Here is a 13,159-nt window from a genome sequence, read left to right as displayed (position 1 = left end):
AACGCGTAGTGTCCGGCAGAGGAGCAAGTGGCGCGCTGTCATGATTCCTACCCCTCGTGTCCCCAGCCCTCCAAGATGTCAGGCTGGAGCCAGGCCACGATTACCTACATGGCCCTCAAGCGCCTCTCCATCCCTCCAAAGACCCACTTGGAGTCAGACTTGACACTTGTGGCACTAGACTCACTCACTCCCATAGGATAACATTGGGGATTGGACTTGTAGTGCATTGATGGGGACAAGATGGATTCCCCCACATATTTCGGTTCCCAGAACTGCATGTGCGTTCTAGTCTTTTGGGTGCGGTTCAGCCCAGAGACACCTGGGATACCCAGAGACTATTTAAGCCACAGCCAGGCTGAGAAACATGCTTTGCGTTTTCTGCACCTGCAGCGTGACACTCACCGTGTTCGGATCGGTCTCCAGTAGGCCTGCATCTTTCTTCTGCACTCAGCTCCTGCAAGAACAAGAACACCGTTAGGAACAGCCTTACCTTGCGGTGCTTCTGCCCATCATTCATCGCTCCTTCTGTTCTGCGGGCATCTTCGGCGGTGTCATTCCCATCCCGGCACGCCTCTTCCTAAGGAAAAGGGAAAAGAATAGAAAAAAGGCATTAGTAAGCATTCTGCAAATCTTCTCTTATTTTTAAATACTGTACGAGCTTCAAATGCTTACCTGAATCCCAGCCGCTCTGGGGAAACTCTGTCTCTGGAACTTCTCATCCATCTACAAGAGGGAAAAGACACTCCAGGTTAGCGTGGAAACATCTAGAGGCACTGCATACCGTGCTTACCCACCGCATTTGTTCTTCATAACCGGCATCCACGCTGAAAACGTCGCGGCACCTAAAAGACACAGAAAAAGAACTCAGTTCAATGCAAATACGAAAGGGGTGCATCGCGCATTCGTGCTCTCACTCATCTTCAGCGCTACTCATCTCAGCAGCAGCTGCCATCCCCGGATGCCGGCCATCATCTAAGGAAGGAAAGGAACGAAGTTAGAGAACTTTTCAAAAGACTCATTATACTTACCTGTCGGACTCTTGCCAATGAAGTAACTAGGCAGCAACAAGCCCGCATCAATCAACGCGCCCCTGCGCTGAAAGCAGGACGGAGAGCAAACTATCCAAGAAAGCAAGGTGAGCTGTTGATCAAAGGGAAGGGTTGGACCCCGGGGAAGAAGTGGTTCAAGCACACAGAGACAGTAGGGAGTTAAACTCTACCAATCCTGTGTTTCAGGCCCAGTCTCCAGTCGAATAGCCTCCAGGCAAGGGTTCGAGGTCGTAAGAGGTCAGAACAGGCTGAGTGACGTCCCTGTGGATACCAGGTGAGCATTACACGCAGCCGGTTTGCGTTCACCCTTCCTTTCTGCCTGCCTGGCATCGATCTGTCATACTAGGTCAAGGAGTTCACCAAACGTAGACAGGACTACCGGTACAGTGGCTAAGATGTCTTAATTCCTCAGACAATCCTTTATAGAAAACCGCAGATTTCTTTTCTTCTGGCCAATCCGTATCAGCTGCTAACTGGTTGAACCGGGTAAGATAGGCAAACAGAGAGGTAGTGCCTTGGCGTAGGTTCAGGAATTCCAAATCTGTAGTGTGAGCTTATAGCGAGTACCGAAAACTCTATGCATGGCGGTTATTAGTGCATCACAATCGTAATGTGGGAAGCTATTTGATTCAAGTAAAGGGTTCCACCATGCCGCTGCTGTTCCACCTAGATGGGACAGTACAAATGCAGCTTTTTTGGTCGATGTGGGAAAAGCCATAGGTCGGCATAGAAAATGCAACTTGTATTGAATAATGAAGGTCCTGTAATTTTTTGGATCACCAAGGAACCGTTCAGGGGGGGGGTGGAGGAAACTGTGAGGCCATTAGGACCGGTGGAGACACAAATCCCGCACCTGAGGCTGAAGATGCTCCTGAGGTAGATGCAGGGGCATCAGACGTGTCGGCCCCCAGGTTTTGGGGTGATGGAAATCTCCGAAGGCCTTCAATTCTATGATGTATGGCGTCATGGGCGGCTGCCATGTCTGCCCTAAACTCAGCCACCACGCGAACCATGGTGGCTAAGGGATCCTCTCCTTCGATAGCTTCTATTTCTGTCACTCACCGTACAGTGAAACCTGGACCAGGGGACCACGTCTGTAGTGTTTGGGATTTGATTGAAGAGCTCGGGTTAGAGCCTCCATACGAGCCTCCTCTCTGTGAGGGAATGAACTCGTTTTTAATGATATAATCCTCTACCGTAGGGGTAATAGTACAAAGACCCGATCACTCAAAAGAGCGGGGAGAAAGCACTGCAGCGGTCTTGCCACCATATGAGGTGGAGGAATGCAACGGCCGTATGCGTGCACGATGGCGAAGTGTAACAGTTCCAAAGAAGGCCGCGAGTGGGGAATGAATGCATTCAAATTACTGAATTGCACGGACACTTAAAAATAAGCACAAACAATACTTATTGAATACCAAACTGAATAACAATGTGAAGTCAAACCATATCAAGTGCATATTGAATACCAAATTGAAGGAAACTTTAAGCAATGCATACTTATTGAATATTGAACTGAAAAACATATCGAGTGAATATTTAAACATCACAGTGAAGAAACTTGAAATCAAACATACCGAGTGCACATTGAATATCAAACTAAATGAAACCTTGCAATTTCCTTTATTGAGTATGGAACTGAATTACACTTTTATGGGCAACAAAGAGGACAGCCAACGAGAAAGTGACCATGGTAAAACAGCGCATAGGAAAGAGCGCAAGTGTGAAAAGCTGTTATAGGAAGGTGGGACAGGAGCAAGACTACATACAGTGAACTTTATGGATAATTACAGTGTGGCAAGGCCAAAGGGCCAAAAACTGGCAAGAGGTGTGCAACACTTTGGGGCAGAGCCAAGGGGCTACTCAAGAGAAGCCAAAGGAGTGTGCATATTGCACATAAACCAAGAGAGACTACAAGAGCACAGCTCTGTACACAGGTGCAAGTCTGGATGAGCGGAGTGGGCTGAGGAGCATAGGGATCCGGTACCTGGGCTTACTGCACTTGCAGGTGGCTCTAATGGTGCCTAGCCTCATTGTGATAATACAAGAAAAGGAATGTTCCCTTACTGTGCTAAGTGGGCATAATGTAGTCCAGCATTTACATGCAGAGCATAATAATACCTGGGTACTGTACTATGTGAGCATACTCGAACCTGGCATTGCTGTCTTAAATGGGTGTATTGAATTATTACACTGTTTTTCTAACTGGGCATAAATTATCATGGCACTGTTGGCACCTAGACAAAAGTGAATCCGGCACTGCTCTTGTAACGGGCTTAATCCAATCTTTAACTGCTGTGGTACCCGAGTATAGTGGAACCGGCCACTGATATGCTAACCTTCTATATCCTTGACATTGGTATGTGTACCTGAGCATCTGAGCATTCTGATAACAGCACCTGAGCATTCTGATAACTCCTGGAAGTGATGCTACTTCGTTGGAATATGATGGCACTGCCTGGCGAATAGTGCGAGTACTTGGAGATATGATGCCACTATCTTTAGTTGTATTCATTTGAAGAACAGGGATGTCCATTTGGATGGGAAATGACATACAATAACACATTTAAAGATGTGGAAGCATTCCCATCAATAGTGTCTATAATATAGCATAAAGATGAAAACAAGTAGTGAGCTAGTTTATGAGGGTGTCAAAAATTAGGAAATATCGTTCAAATGAGAGTGGAGTATCAGGGGGACAGGTACCTTGAAATGTGGTGGATACCCTTGCCGAATGTATATTGTTCTGGAACTTGTGATACACTATAACCGATCATGTTTTCTTTATGATTAAAATTATTAAAATGTTTTATATAAAATAAAATTAGGACATATACTAGGGAAAAACTAAACAAACGGAAACAATATATATATATATATATAAGAAAACAGGTGACTTACAAAGGTAACATTAACATACGGGGCAAGTGCTTCAAACTAAAGAGGAGTATTAATTAAATATACAAAATGTCATTAAGTGTCACTGGCACCAGTGGGCTCTCCCTCATGAGCAAGAAATTGAAGTTTAAACTGAGCTTAGAAGAGATCTACAATTGGGCTGTCTTTGATTGTTATGGGCAGCGGGTTTCAGTGGAGTGGGGCAAGTAGGGAGAAGGAGCAGAAGCGAGAGAAGGCACAGGGAGGGTATAGGACGGTGAGGTTGAGTGCAAAGGAGAATTGGCTGTAACAAGATGGTGAGTAAACTGAGATACAATCAGACAGGCACTGAGGAGCAAGACAATTGAGAGCTGCCTAGACTAGGAGAAGGAACTTAAAAAGAGAGCGGTTGTGCATGGAGAGACAACCAGCATGTTGTCGGTAGGTAAAAGAGAGGGAGGATCTGGGTATTTGTATTGTATTTGTATTGTTTATCTATATAGCGCCTCCACACATGAGAGTGTTTCAAAGCACTCAAGGAGGGTGGGAACAGGGAGGAAAACAACAGTCGCTCAGAGCCCTTGAAATTCTGAGACGGTAATAGTCTGCACAGGCAGAGTAAGTGCATGAAATATATTCAATACACATGATATGATAGTTTATTTATATAGCGCCTATACACAATGTGTTTCAAAGCGCTTCAAGGCAAGGGAGGGAACAAGGGAAAATACAATGACATTCTTACAGGCCATGAACAGTAAGGATGTGAAATTAACTATCGTACTCGGCCTGACGACATTTCAGATAGTGCAACAGCTAAGACATAGATAAGGAAAGGAGGGGGAGAGTGGGAAGGAAATGGAAACAGACAGGCGACTACTGTACTAGGCCTGACGACATTTCTGGTAGAGCCGGAGAAAAACAAAAGGTGAGGGAGAGGGTTGCAGCAAGGGAGGAGAGGAACAAAACAAGTGACTATCATACTACGTCTGATGACATTTCAGATAGTGCTGGGGAGGAAAAAAACAGTAATGGGAGGGTGGAGGAAACGGACGAGGTTGCTATCATATTAGGTCCAGGGACAATTCTGATAGAGTAAGTGCATAGAAGAAAGTAAGGGAGGATATAGGAAAAGGGAGAAGGGAAAGGAGTAGAGAACAGAGAGTACGCAGTCAAAAAGAGTGGAGAAGCAAGAGTGGAGAGTGAATACAATTGCAGAAGTTAGTAGTAACACATAATGTTGCAAGGATACAAGATGAAGATGGGAACAGCATGATTCAGGGCCATCATGAGCACAAGATGCAAAGAGCATGAGAGTTGACAAAGAGTGATGCACTGTGAATCAATGAAGTCCATAAAAGTCAAATCCAGTATTGGCCACAAGACGGTGATGGTGAAACCAGAATGTATCAGGGCAGACTCCTGCAGAGGTAGGCTGGAGGAGGTTGAGGGGGAGCAGGGTAGAAGAATCAAGCAAAACAGGCAACATATGTGTGCGAGAAGGGGGGGCACCAGTGAGATTAAGGGGAGAAGACCAGGGAGAAATGACAGGCAATCATTAGGCATGTTGCATTTGAGTCTTGCAAGTGCATGGAAGGTCAACGGGGGGGTCCAAGAGCACTTAATTGGCGGAGACTGGGGTAAGTGCAGAGAGAGCCACTCTGTTGGGTTATTATAAGTGCAGTGAAGGTGGGTGGGAGTAGGGTGCGGAGGCAAGTGCGAGAGAGGACTGGCAGGTGTGCCTTGGACCGGTGAGACTCTGAGGTACACCAGATGGGCAGTCAGCAAGCTGTAAGGAAGAGGAAGGAGAGATGGAGAGAGCAGAGGGCTAGTAGGGTAGAGGAAGGGTGAAGGAAGAGTAGAAGAGGAAGGTATTGAGGCGTTTCTGAAACTTAAGAAGGTCAGGCTCAAGACGAAGGGCGGTAGGAAGGCTATTCCAAAGGGAGGCACCTGCTGAGCATAAGGATCTCCCTCCAAATCTCTGCTTGGAGAACCGGCTCACTTGCAGAAGGTTGGAGGTAGATGAGCGAAGGGCTCGTGAGGGACAGTATTTAGGTAGGCAGTGTTACAGGTAGGTAGGTCCAGGCCCCAGAAACCCTTGTGGACAATGCAGAGGGTCTTGAACTTGATCATTGCAGCCATGGGGAGCTAGTAAAGAGATTTCAGCACTGGAGAGATGTGGTCCCTGGGCTTGAGAACAATATTAAGTCTTGCAGTTCTGTTCTGGATAAGTTGCAGAGGGTGCAGGGTAGAAGAAGGGAGGTTGAGGAAGTTGTAGAGAGTGTAGGTAGCAAAGTTGAGGATTTTTTCTAGGGGGAGGGGCGAGTAGAGAAGGCGGCAAGGGAGTAGGCTTGAACAGTAGTCCAGTTTTTGAGTAAAAGAGTGAAGATTAGAGTTTTTATAGAGTGGTTAGTAAGAAAAGGAGAAGTGTATTGAATGTTGAGGAGGTTCGAGCAGTAGAGGCAGTGGTAGTGATGAATTGTTTCAGTCATAGGTCACTTTCAAAGAGAACCCCAAGATTGCGAGCTTTAGGTAAAAGAACAAGACAGTCGGGTGGGAAGGAGATAGGAGAGGGGACGGGATGGCATTGGAAGCTGGGACAAAGATGACTTCCATTTTTGAACAGTTCAGAATAAGGCAACAGAGACCCATCCATTAACGAATTGCAATGAGACAATTTGTAATCTGTTCTGAGATAGTCGGGGTGAAAGAGGGAAAGGAGAAATATATTTGAGAGTCATTAGCAAAAAGGTGATAGTGAGAACTAAAGGATGAGAGAAGTCGACATACGGCAGAGGTATAGAGGGTTTAGAGCAGAGGTCCAATGACTGACTGATCCTTGGGTGACACAGACAGGGAGATGGGTAGGGGCAAAGGTTTGCGAGTTCTACAAGATTTTAAAGTATCTACTCTAGAGGTAGGACACGATCCAGGCAAGAGAAGATTTGCGAAACTCAAGGTCCTGGAGAGCGAGGAGGAGAGAGGAGTGGTCAACGGTGTCAAAAGCGGCAAAAGGGTCCAAAAGGATGAGTATAGAATGGAGTGGTAAGCATTGGAGAGAAAGTTGGCGACAAGCATGAGTGCTCTCTCTGAGGGGTGTTTACTGTGGAAGTGAGATTGAAGTGGATCTCTGAGGCAATTATCCTGATTGTGTGTAGTGATCTGGTCAAAGAATACCTGCTCAAGGACTTTTGAAAAATGTGGAAGAAAAGAAACTGGGTGATAGTCTGCTGCGATGTTTGGGTAAAGAGGGTTTCTTTAATAGCAGTAAGACAGTTCCAGATTAGGAGGAAGCAGGGAAGAGTCAGGAGAAGAGAAAGAGACTTTAAAGAGCTCAGAGAGATGAGGGCAATTGCTTGAGACGAATTCTCGACCATTTGGGGAGAAAAAGGGTTGTTAGATGTGTTGGCACTGTGAGGGTGGGTGTTAATTCAATAAGAGGAGAGGTAGGGGAAAAGTAGTTGAACTTGGAAGAGGTAGGGGAGAGATGATGGACAGAAGGATGGTTGGGCAGGGAGAGAGGAGGGCTGTGAGAGTGTCACGAAATTTAGAGGAAAGGTAGTGTGCAAAGTCATTAGCAGGAAAGGAAGAGGCGATGGATATTGGCTTGGGAGGTGTGAGCAAAGATTGGAGGATAGATGAAAGTTTACATGGATGATTGCGAAGGGAGATTAGGTTTGTGAAGTAGGAGGATTTGGCAGAGTCCAGTGCAAAGCTTAGGACAGTAAGGACATCTTTCTAGGCTAGGAGGAAAGGTGTCTGTAATGACCTAAACATTTCTTACTCAGTAGCCAAGACCATTCGCTTTTCCAATGCGTGTTTGTTTTGTGGGGCGAGAAAAGAGCACACGGAGAACACAAAATGATTAAAAACAAAATACCAGGACCTGAGTGGTGCACTCTGCAGGGTTTCCTGTCAGATGACAGACCAGAGAGGTGAGTAACCACTCAAGCTTTGCTCTTGTCTCTATAGTGGGACAGAAATCTCATACCTGGCAGGAACAATGTCGTTGATGGTCTACCACCGAGTGTTATATAATGTTGCATTTCCCGAGTGCTCAAAGCGAAAGGTGGCTAGGCCTTGCAATTGAATACTTTGTTGTACTCTTCTCGGTGCGCATGTATGTTTCAATATATAAACAACTATGCCACTTATATTTCCATTCATAATCCAATCATATAAAGGGAATATCTTGTAAAGAGGCTGGCAGTTGGGTTTGCGTTGCTTTGTTTAACAGACTAGATGGCTTGGGATACTCCTTATGATTTCATAAAGTCCCTTTGCATGTCTTTGTGGGAGATTTTTTGCGAGATTCGCCACAGTCTGCTGCAAACGGTAATTGTTCTGCCTTCTCTTAGGAATGTTCTTTTCTTCCAAAGCAGGTCGTGGGGTGATTACGACACTTTGCTGCTGTTTACATCAGTGTTTATTTATTGGCGCCCTTTAGTTTTACTGACATATCGTCTTCCTCATTGCTTTACTCATAAAGACAATAAACCATGTATAATTGTGGAATCTATGAAACGGATTTATTACTTATGTTGCAGTATGAAAGGTTATCAAAAAGGTGTTTCGATCAACATGAGTGCCCCTATGAGATTTATTGTGAGAAAACAACTAACTTTCGGAGAACAATGACATCTTCAGCTATTCACTTCTATCGTGACACAACTGGATGGCCATGGCTTGAAGTTTCAAAGGAATACAGTTGCCACATTAACCCCTAATTTTGGTACATAATGCAATTCTAATTTCTAATGGCAGGGTCAGCAGCACTTCTCAAAAAGGGTCTACACTTTAGTCTTGGTGCAATGAAGGGCTGGTTAAATAGGTGCACATGCAATGCCACCATTTTTGAAAAGTCATCATGATGTTCTTTCAGTTGGGGAAAGTGTTGCCCACTCTGCATGGTGCATCTGTAGCATACAATGGACTAATGAAGGTGTTGGCTAAATATAGCCATTATATTATTGACAGGTGTGAATGCTTATCAAATCATTCAAACAATAGAAGGTTGAGATGGCCAATGGGGGTGTCATGTTGATTGATGGTGTCACATGGAAAATACATTACATAGCTTTTTGTCCAATTAGACTGCAAGAGCTGCACAATGGCCTTTTCTTATTGGCTGATGGAGAGTGGGCGGGACTGCTGAGCTCCACCTCATTCCATGCAGATTTGGAAAGCCTTTTTTCCAATGCATGTGACTGTTCTGCGTATGAGACAGACACTCCCCATTTGGTGACGTCATCCTCTGAGATCTCACGGTTACTTGACAGAAATGACCACCCCTTTACAGAGAAGGGGTACAAAGGTGTATGGGGGAAGGGTTAGGTGATGTAAGAAAGCTTTGGGGGGGTCATGACCCCCAATATGAGACTTTCCAAGGAATCCACGAAAGTGCCCAAATGGAATGGGGCCAAATCCTTAGGCCCCTCTCATTGGTCAGTTGACAACACATGCAAATGAGTAATACGTCACTTCCTGGGTATAAATGGGGCGCCATTTTCTCGTTCACAGGAGTTACAGGCTGAGTGGCGGGGGGAGGCGTTTCTTGCTGCTGGGTGCAGGACCGGGCGGGAGAGCGGGTAAGGCCGTACCGCGCGGCGGAGGAAGGGGGGAGGGGGAGGTGGCTGTGCATCTGTGGGGGGAGCCGAGCCACGAGGTTGCGGGTGAGTGAAATGCGGGGTTCGCGCAGGGGGGTGGAGTATAGGGGCGGGAAATAACCCCCCCCGCTTCAGCCAGGTGTGTGGAGGGGCGGGGTGCTCTCATTAGAGCCCTCTGGGCAATCCCCGTCTTTCTCTTATCTCGGGGATGCCACCGAGACCTGGGCCCTGCAGCGCTGTGTGCCGAAGCGGCTCCTCCCACAGGATGGCATGTTGCAGGGCGCCCGCCGCAGAAGGACCGCTAGTCTAGGAGAGGCGGCCTCCGCCGAGCGCAGCCCCGCGCCTTCTTGTGGCCGCCTCGGCCCCTTCCTCCTGCGGGGTTTGCATGCACGTTACCCCCGCGCCTCACAGAGGAACATGCCGTGCAGCCGCTGGAAGGCTTGCAGAAACAGCGAGCGAGCAACGCAGACTGCGCCGAGAGTGTCGGCCACGGAGACTGCCCCTCCCTCCCTCCTGCAGAAGGGGTTGAACCGAGCCCGCACTCCATGTGCTGCTGCTGCGCGCATCCCCTGCCAGATCCCGGCAACAACACAACAGGGACACGGGTTTTATAGCTTTGCAGCGCACTTCTGCTTATTCAGCCATGTGTATACTCCTTTAGTAGGGGGTGTGTTAAGTGACGTTCACATTGAAGTGCATTAGCCAGATACATGCTTTTTGACTTTTTTGTTTGTTTGGGACTTGGACACTGATTAAATGGGGGACCAGTTCATCAAAGTAAATATCATTCGAGGGTGAACTGGGTTGCATCTTGCAGGCGGGATTCGCTTGAAACGATGACAGGTCATTTGTCCTGCTTGTTGAGGTGCAACTAACCTGGACAATTGGTTCTGTGCAATTGGCCCACGGAGTGGATTTTATTTGATTTCATAGACAATGTAGCCTTGTCGACCAATTATGTACGTTTGGCAAGGATCCAATAAGTGACCGACCCCTATCGAGGCCTGTGAAGATATCGGGACATGATTTTATTAGCAATAAAGGTTTTGGCGTTCTAGTGGTACAGTTAAACATGTTTAATGAGCAAAGTACACCCAAGATCTTAACACTTTAAATGTAAGGTTGACTTGGAGCAACCAGAATCCCAATAACAAATACTTTAAATGTGGTTTAATCTTGTATTTGAATAACTAGGTTGTCTTTGTAAAGATAATATTTTAATTGTAGCGTTGGCTGAACTGGAAGCTGTTTTTTTTTTTTTAACTTTCTCTAGGTGCATTGTTAAAGTGAATGTTTTTTTTCTCTGCAAAAGTGAAAGCATTATTTCACGTCTTGGCTTTCACTTTTGTTAAATGTTTAGTGTCTTGTAAAAAATATTGCATCGCTGTTTATTGAATGCAGAGGAATGTTCTGTTTGCTTCTGAAGTCAGAATGTTTGGAATGCAGTCAATACTGTAGCTATTGACTGCATTCCGACGACTCTGAATGGCGAAGAGGAGGGCAATAATACCAAAAATGTCTACTAGCACATGGTCAAGTTGTAACCTTGTATAGGTTGGGAGTTTAATAAAACCTGCGCATAGTGTTTGCAGAACCTAATGCGAACGCTGCTCCCAATACCCCATTAAGACACATGTGAAGGGGTTACGATGGAGCCAGAACCGGACACGCCACTCCTCACTTTTCTTTTGTATTTATATTACCCCGAGACTATTGTTATACCTATTACAAAAATGCTACAATACATTAATTGTCAGACAACCGCCTCATTCTTTCTGTCTTGCATTAAATAACTACAGCGTGTTGCTTAAGTAGAACAGGGTTTGTGCACTTGTGGGTTTTAAAGAGCAAGAAACTAGCTGCGCAGAAACAGAGGTGAACCCGGGGGATCAGAGGGAAGGTTGGAGGAATCTGGGGTAATGGGGTTTTGGGGGGAGTATGGTTGAGTGGAGCGTGCGGCAATTAGCTTTCTGAGAAAACACTTGTCTATGGTCCTGCACGGACTTCACCGGTTCTAGAAAAGCAAATCGGCGACAAACTAAGGTCAAGTTGCGATTCTCTTTGAGAGAAAAAATGTCTCAATTGGCCACCTCGGATAAGGGGGAAGGAAGTGTATCAATCAGTATTATGCCCCTTTGAGTTATTTTATTTCCTGGTCATATCGTGACACTGTATTAGGGTAATAATTTTATACTGCCATGCTTAGCTCTAACGTTAAAGTTTGATGGTATAACGTTCAAGTTTGATGGTATCCTTCTGCTTAGGGAGGGAGGAGTCAAGCAGGGGCTCTTTTTGCAGAAAGTAAATTAGCGTGCTCGGAATATTTTAAGCACAGCGAGGGTTTTGGTTGGGAACATATTTCGCCATGGCTAGGCAGTGATGCTCTTTCTCAATGACTCGTTAAATTCCATGACCTTCCCAGGCAGTAGGATACTTTTAGGAACGTCAGACGTGGGAAATGTTGCCTGTGCTAACATTGCCAGAGCTTCGGATAAATGGTACATTCCACTAATCTCATCTTGTGCCTACTTATTTTGACAGTGTAGTTTTGGAAATCGGTTTACAGTAGTATGGTTGCCCCTGACCAACTCATTGACATGCTGCGGGTTTCCATCGACTTGACAAAGATGTTATTTTTCGTGAGACGGCCATGTCAACTTAAGGTCATGTATATATTTTGCCTGATACCAAGCTGGTATGGAACCTATTCGTAGCTTCCTCTGCAACTAATTTCTAATCGGCTGCTTAAGTGGTTGATTATGATGACTTGTTTCGCCATGTGGTGTCTCACATTGAGCAAATAAAGAATTATGAACTGAATGTTAATACAAGGATGGCTTTCATTTTAAAATTAAAGCACTAAGTATCTTTGTGAATTTCAGTTGTCATTTAACTTTGTACATGAGATCTGGACTTCAATAAACGCCTTTAGGCACCACATATGCTGGTTTTTGATGTCCACATGTATCCCTTTTTCAAATCAGCTTTTTTGTGTCCTTTTTTTTAAAGCAATATGCAGAAGCTACAATGCGAATTTGTGTGTGTATGTAATGTTGTTCACTAATTGTCGCCGAGCATTGTGTATGGCTGGCCTCAAAATTTGCACTAGCCATTTCCTAGTGATAATTGACCCTTGATGAGTAAGATATGGTATGCTGTGTGTATGTAGGAATTGAGGAGGCATGTGATTTTATGCCTGGCTACTAGCTTGCACCTTGAATTTTCTACCCCAGGCTTATTACATTGACCCACTACATCCGATTTGGCCCAGACAAAAGCGTAGTACGTTGCTTTATACCGTGCTCTACATCTGGGTCGCCTATACTAAAGCTTATTGCATTGTGCTATGTTGTGTCCTGCATTTAGGTGCTCCAAGACTCTAGTGCATTGTATTGTATTTTACTGTAATCTGTTCCAATCTGTCCCGAGGGTAAAGCGTGCTGCACTCTACTTTTTGTTTAGTTGGCTCAGGCCAAAGTCCATTGCCTTGTCATATCCTCTGCATCCAGGTAAATCACGCTAAAGCATAGTGCATTGGTATACAATGCTATACATCAATGTGTCACCCAGGGTAAAGCGTCCTGCAGTGTGTTATTGTCCCCTGGACCATATTGTGTTCTGCATTGA

General features: G+C 45.5%; 1 protein-coding gene across 3 annotated transcripts in view; it reads left to right on the top strand.

Moving 5' to 3' along the window:
- The first annotated feature begins 9,421 nt into the window (after positions 1-9,421).
- Positions 9,422-13,159, top strand: part of ADNP2 (ADNP homeobox 2) — a 148,401-nt gene continuing 144,663 nt past the window's right edge. For 2 of the 3 annotated variants that reach the window (XM_069620575.1, XM_069620573.1), the window contains exon 1: positions 9,422-9,514. The gene's annotated coding sequence lies outside the window, so the exon portion shown is untranslated. Of the gene's footprint in view, positions 9,515-9,573; positions 9,599-13,159 lie in introns of those variants that run through there. The other variant, XM_069620574.1, reaches the window with a different exon arrangement.

The sequence above is a fragment of the Ambystoma mexicanum genome, chromosome 5q, assembly GCF_040938575.1.
Source record: "Ambystoma mexicanum isolate Mex_15411 chromosome 5q, UKY_AmexF1_1, whole genome shotgun sequence".
Classification (NCBI taxonomy): domain Eukaryota; kingdom Metazoa; phylum Chordata; class Amphibia; order Caudata; family Ambystomatidae; genus Ambystoma; species Ambystoma mexicanum.
The sequence above is the reverse complement of the archived record's forward strand: the minus strand, read 5'-3'. Positions and strand labels throughout refer to the sequence as shown.